Raw genomic sequence first — 6,591 nt, 5'->3', positions numbered from 1 at the left:
AATAATTCAAACTACCTGTAAAGTGAAGGAGAGAAGAGACAGCAAAGTTTATTAAGGTTGGGAGTGTGTTTTCACATCGACTTGCTGATTAGTAACCAGTTTGTGCACAAATTAGAGTAGGGCGATACATTAGCAATGAAGGAGAATGTATAGAGATGCAAATAAACAGGTGGGCCACCAAGTGATACAAACTAAGACAGGAAAGCACTGAGAGGGGTGCTTGATGGTTAATTTAGTCACAGGGATGTGAATTAAATGTATACTGTCTATTGGACAATTAGGATTACTGTACTAGCGGGGGGGCGGGACACAAGGCTACAACAGTCAGTTTTATTAGCAAGCTGAGAAACTACTAAGAAATACTGCTAATGTAATAGCTTCACTGTCATAAAACATACAAGTAAAATGCCTGGGTGGACTGATCCTGCTCTTGAGGCTCAAAATGTATATACATGTTTAGTTTGCAGTACTGATTCCTTCTTATACTGTATGGGTGGAGTGGTAGCCGCAGACTGCAGATTTGCTTGAGTGTTCTCTGAAGAGAGAGAGAGAAAAAAAAGAGAGGATGAAGCTAGTAGAATGAGACAAAGACAGGTCAAAGGAAGTAATGAGGAGATAGGAGGGTGTAAAAGATACAAGTCTGAGGATAGTGTGGATAAAGCAGGAGAATAGATGCTACTGCTACAGTTTGAGAGTGCTTCAACAGTAACTGCATCTCAGTGCCATAACTTAGTTTGGAAACAGGTTAATAAATCATGCACAGTACATTTATCAGCCAATTATCCTGTGCATACAAGAAAAAGGAAAATGAACACAACAGCACAGCTGAAGCAGTAGGAGAGGCAACTGTAGTGCTAAATCAGTAAATACTGTTTCTAACTCCAAGACTATGTCAATTAGATGTACATTACAGTTATAACAGCAGTTTTAGTAGTATAAAGGCAACATAGCTGCAGTGGTAGTGTCAGTAAAAACACAATTCCTGAATGACAGAATCAACCAGTTAAATAAACAAATAAGCAGATCAGTAGTCAGGAATCAGAAAAATGAATACTAGTTGTATAGATCCAAATACAGCAAAAAGTATTACTTTACAAATCTGAACACTTTAAACAAATTCCTGAGGTCTAATGGCTAACCGGAAAGCAGAATGTAATTGCTGAAGAGCACTTGTGTCTTGGTAGGAGACTAGAAATTTAAAGATGGCTCCATGCTCAGCAGGATTCTAATATAGACTTTGTACTGGGGGAGGGAGATAGCACAAGGTGTGTAAACCAGGTGGAATGCAAAGAAACCAGAGAGGCAATCAGTGGAATTCAGTGAAGGCCTCAGAGAGGGTAAGTAATAATTCAAACTACCTGTAAAGTGAAGGAGAGAAGAGACAGCAAAGTTTATTAAGGTTGGGAGTGTGTCTTTACATTGACTTGCTGATTAGTAACCAGTTTGTGCACAGATTAGAGTAGTGAGATACATTAGCAATGAAGGGGGATGTATAGAGATGCAAATAAACAGGTGGGCCTCCAAGTGATAAAAACTAAGGCAGAAAGCACTGAGAGGGCTGCTTGATGGTTAATTTAGTCACAGGGATGTGAATTAAATGTATACTGTCTATTGGACAATTAGGATTACTGTACTAGTGGGGAGGTGGGGAGGACATGGGGCTACAACAGTCAGTTTTATTAGCAAGCTGAGAAACTACTAAGAAATACTACTAATGTAATAGCTTCACTCTCATAAAACATACAAGTAGAATGCCTGGGTGGACTGACCCTGATCCTGAGGCTCAAAATGTATATCGTTGTTTAGTTTGCAGTACTGATTCCTTCTTATACTGTATGGGTGGAGTGGTAAATCATTTAAAATAATAAATATTTTCCTATAAGCGATATTGATTTAGTTTAAGGAAACTTTAGAATATTTATCCTCATCCTTTAAAAGTGCCATCATTTTGCTTTCATATATTATGAAATCCATAATAACAGTACCTCCACCCTTGTCAGGCTTCATAACCCTAATAAACTTATTTTCTTTTAGTGTATTCAAAACATAGTTTTGATAAACTTGACAAAACTCTATTGTTTGCCATTTCATTCCTGAGTCTATTCTCTATGAGACATTCAAAATTCTTTAGCTGTGGGTGTAGTGGAGGATTCCATGTACTCTTTCTCCTAAGAGTACTGTCCCCTCCACTAATTTATTTAAAAAATAATTCCATGTTTTTCTTCCGGACAAACATTTTGAGATCAATTAAATCTTTGCTAATATCACACTTCTTTCTTGGTACAAATTTAAAACCTTTTGTAAATAAACTAAAAAAATTCTTCAGTAATATCCAAATTGCTGTAATTAAAAATAGTGTACCCCTTAAAGGTAAGCATAGTGTCATTGGAAACTGTTCCACTAGATTCTGGACCAAGTACGTCCAAAACATCCCCATGTGGGGGGGGTCCTCTTTCAATACTTCTGGTATCCCCCTCTCTTGTTCTACCCATTCCAATTCCATGCTACATTACACATTCACATGACTGTCCTGCAAGTGCTGTGCACTGACACACGTGTCTATCATGACGGCAGTACATCCACCAACAGCTGTTCTCCACACTAACATAACATACACAGATATTATGGCTGACATCTTTGTCATTCATTGTTGATCTGCACAGTTGGCAGGTATGTTCCACTGCTTACAGGGACAAACAGTATTGTCCAGAGCAGTTGTTCAGTGGGACATTATTACAGGGACAACTACAGATGGCACATATCAAACATTCTACATCTTACATCCTATTACTCTGGGGTCTATATTGAATCAGCGAATGCTTCAAAAAGTGAATGCTGATTCATCGACCCTATTTCAGCGAACGCTGAAAATCCCAAACACCCGGAACAGCGAATGTTTTCTCAGTGAAAAAAATTTGCTGGGTTGGTTTATGGAGTTTGCTGTTTCCTCCACTGTGGTGCGATCTTGGAGTTGGTATATTTAAGTAGGGGGGGTGGGGGGCAAAGCCCTCACTGTTCCAAGTGTTCGACATTTTCAGCATTTGCTGAACTAGGGTTGATGAATAAGCGTTCGCTTTTTTAAGCGTTCGCTTATTTAATACAGACTTTAAATCTAAACCACATCCTACATTAAATTACATACAGTTGTGTTTTACATACCTTTTAGTGTTTGGACTAATGTGACGCCTTCCCGGTTGAGGCCTGTCGAACTGTGTTCCCCACTGTGTAAGTTCCGTGGTATACATTTTTTTCTATTTCCTTTATTTTTTTTTGCTGGTTTCCTCTTTTTTTTTTTTTTTTTCTCTCTCTCCCTCACCAGTAGAGCAAATTAGTTGGTTTGAATGGATTTCAGCATGGCTTTTGTAGGTGATGCACATGATGAGGTGATGGGCTCTGCACCAATCAGTGTGCAACAGTTACTGACTGCGTGAAGCTTGCTGTGTAGTGATTCTGTTAAACAACATCATGGCAACCCAGTACTATAAAATGCTTACTCATGTGGGCATTGTCACTTCACCTTTCCAGTATGGAGGACATCCTTCCTGTATGTGGGTAGCATTGTTACAAACAACAGGTTGCTGTACCTACTACAGCAGGGCTTGCAGACAAAGGATAACTACACAATCTTAGGTTGTTCCAGACCTACAGACAGAGTGAGTGGTGTTGTTATGTGCATTGTATATTGCTGGTCTTGCAGTGTTTGCGTGTACATAGTAGTTTAGGATGGAATGCAGTCTGTCTGCATAGGTCTCAGCAGTGAGCCTATCCACATGATGGCCAGTGGATTGTCTGTTTGCTTTTTCCTGTGCACCACACAGGACTTGTCCTAGATATCCCCAGCAATCTGTCTGTTGCGTGCTATCAGTACATGGCTACTTCCAGTTCTGTTCCTGATGTGTTATTCCTGCATAAGGGTATGTTGCATCGAATCCTGTAACACCAGCAATGTGCAGGGTGTGTAACACCAATATTACTAGTATAACCCTGTGTTCCTGCCTCTGTCCTCTACATATATGGCTGGCTTTGTCCTGCTGTGATACAGTTAGGGGTTGTTCAGTACTGGCCTCTCATAATATACTGTTGGCATTCCTGCTTTCATCCCAGTCATATCATGGACACCCACAACATTGGTTGGTCATGGTCCATACATGTGACAGATACATAGACATTATCACAGGTAATAAATGTCTCCCTAGGCCTTGACTATGGGATGTAACTGGCGGCTGTTGAACTGCATCTATTATTGTTTATCATTATCTATCTTGATGGCAAATCCTTTGTCCACAGTTGTACGAATTGACGAGCCTGTCCTGAACAGTACAGTATGTTATATATCCGCACTGCCTGCATCTGCTTTTCTGTGTGGGTCTTGCATTCTTCACTGATTACATATGTGCAGATCTATGTGCTGTCAATAATGGCATATATTATTGTAAAATACACCATTACAAGTTGTCTGTGTGTCATCTCATGTCCTTTGAATAGTGAGTGGGCTATGTGTAATTCTGTACTCCTGTTCAAGTGTAAATGTCATTTAGTAGGTTATACAGCAAAATTATTTTGTTATACCGATTTCACATGGGAAATAGAATGTGCTGCAGTGGGACCCGAACCGAGAATGTGTGCATGGTAGGCAGATGCTCTGCCCACTACACTATTGCAGCTCTGTGTCATTTGTATATTTCTACCTTAATGTCATACCCATGCTTCCTTTCCCCGGCCCCAGAGCTCCACATACTCAGCATCCATCCATTCTGCAGTTGCTAGTTCTGCCATACCACACCTCCACACATTTCCCTCTCTGCACATCTCGGTATTTCTCCATAATACTGTCTCAATGCAACCTTCTGCAAGCTCGTCATCAGTTTAGTCCACGTACATTCGAGCCTTCCCTTCATCCACCTCCGATACTGATAGGAACATTGTTGTGACCCATAACGTCTGGTGTGTCCCAACAGGGATGGACCTGTTGTTGTGTCACGAGTACACTTTGCTGGTCTACACTGCTTTTCCCACTGGTAGCATCCTATCAGGGTTTTTAGATGCAGCAGTTTGCTCACACACCAGACCAGCCTCATCTCCCACTTCCACGGATGAAACACGCCCCCACGCCGTGGTCCATTTTCCATTCCCCTCTTCAGTATTATATGAGACTACTGTTCTGACAGTATGTGTGGACAGGCAGTGTTCATTGGTAGTCATTGACTGCTCGGAATATTGTGACTGAGCACTGTGCACATGTTTGCTGGTATTAATGTACATACTTACATACATTTCCTATACTGTTGACTGACTGTGCCGGATGATATGTTTGTGATAACAGCAGCTGATTGTATATCTGCCATGCCTTCGTAGTAACTCACTTGTACTATAGTGTGCAGGGAGGGGAACCTGGGAGTGCTGATTATGTTGTTGCTGGCCACGACGAGGGCTGTGGACTACAGCATGCCTAAGGCACTGTTGGGGAAGTGTAGGCAGGTATGCACTGGTGTGCACTAGGCTCAGACCTGCTGACCTCCGGTTTCAGCTTCTTACACTGGTTTGGCCTCCACATTGCTTAACCAGTGTGGGAATTGCTTAACATGCAACACACAGGCGTACTCCCACTTGCTGCCACATACCCCTGCGCTACTTCATGTACATGTCATTATCATACATACTTAAGTCAGGTGTACATATCAGGTATGACTGTTCACGAAGGTCAGTGTAAGGTTAAGTGTAATTCCAGTTTAGCATTTCTGGTTAGGCTACACTCAGGTATTCAGGTTAGGTTTAGTTATGCCATACCTGTGTTGTAGAGTAGATGTGAAAAGTGGAGGTATAGGTGGGTAGGTGGGGGGCATTTTAACTGTATTGTAGGCCGTTTGACTGATTGGTGGGGAGCAGTAGTGCAGGTTTGCAGGGTGTTGGGATATGTATGCGAGGCAGGACAGGAGATGTCAATGTCAGTAGTTGGTGTAGGGGTCTGGAGAGCTCTGGGGGTGGTGGACTTCACCAGGTGGTGATCCAAGTGTGTGTGGGTTTTCCCTTCATGTGTTATTTACATGTGTAGTCTGGGACAGTTGCGGTAATACACCTGGGTTGGGGGTTCCAGATTCTGCCAATATAGTTGTGTGCAGGGTGTCACCTACCTGTGACTGTGAACATTACTACGAATGCAACAGGGGTTGATAGGTAAGTGGTGTTATTGGGCCACACAGAGGGGCTGATACTGGGGACATGTCCATGGATGTGCAGGACAGCTGATGGGAAGGTCTATTTCTTCTACAGCGACAGCTGTGTATATACCCTGCATTTGGGGGTAGGTCTGGACAATAACATCCCTGGATGGGGGTGAGGACAGCAACATATCTCTCAACCAATCAGAGACAAATCTCAACAGAATCAGGGACAAATCCTCAAATAATCAGGGACAATCAGGGACATTTTTTAAATATTTGTTCTATTAGCTTGAAACATTTGCAGATTAAGAGAATGTGGTTTAATATAGATTTTCTGACAAAAAATGTAAAACGTCTATAACTCTGAATTATTATCATTATTTCTTAAGGGCAAATCACTACCATTTCTTCAGCAGTCACCAGTTTTAAG

Source organism: Protopterus annectens, chromosome 2.part1 (assembly GCF_019279795.1).
Source record: "Protopterus annectens isolate FY-2018-M chromosome 2.part1, PAN1.0, whole genome shotgun sequence".
In the NCBI taxonomy this organism is placed as follows: Eukaryota; Metazoa; Chordata; order Ceratodontiformes; family Protopteridae; genus Protopterus; species Protopterus annectens.
Note: the sequence above shows the minus strand (reverse complement) of the source record.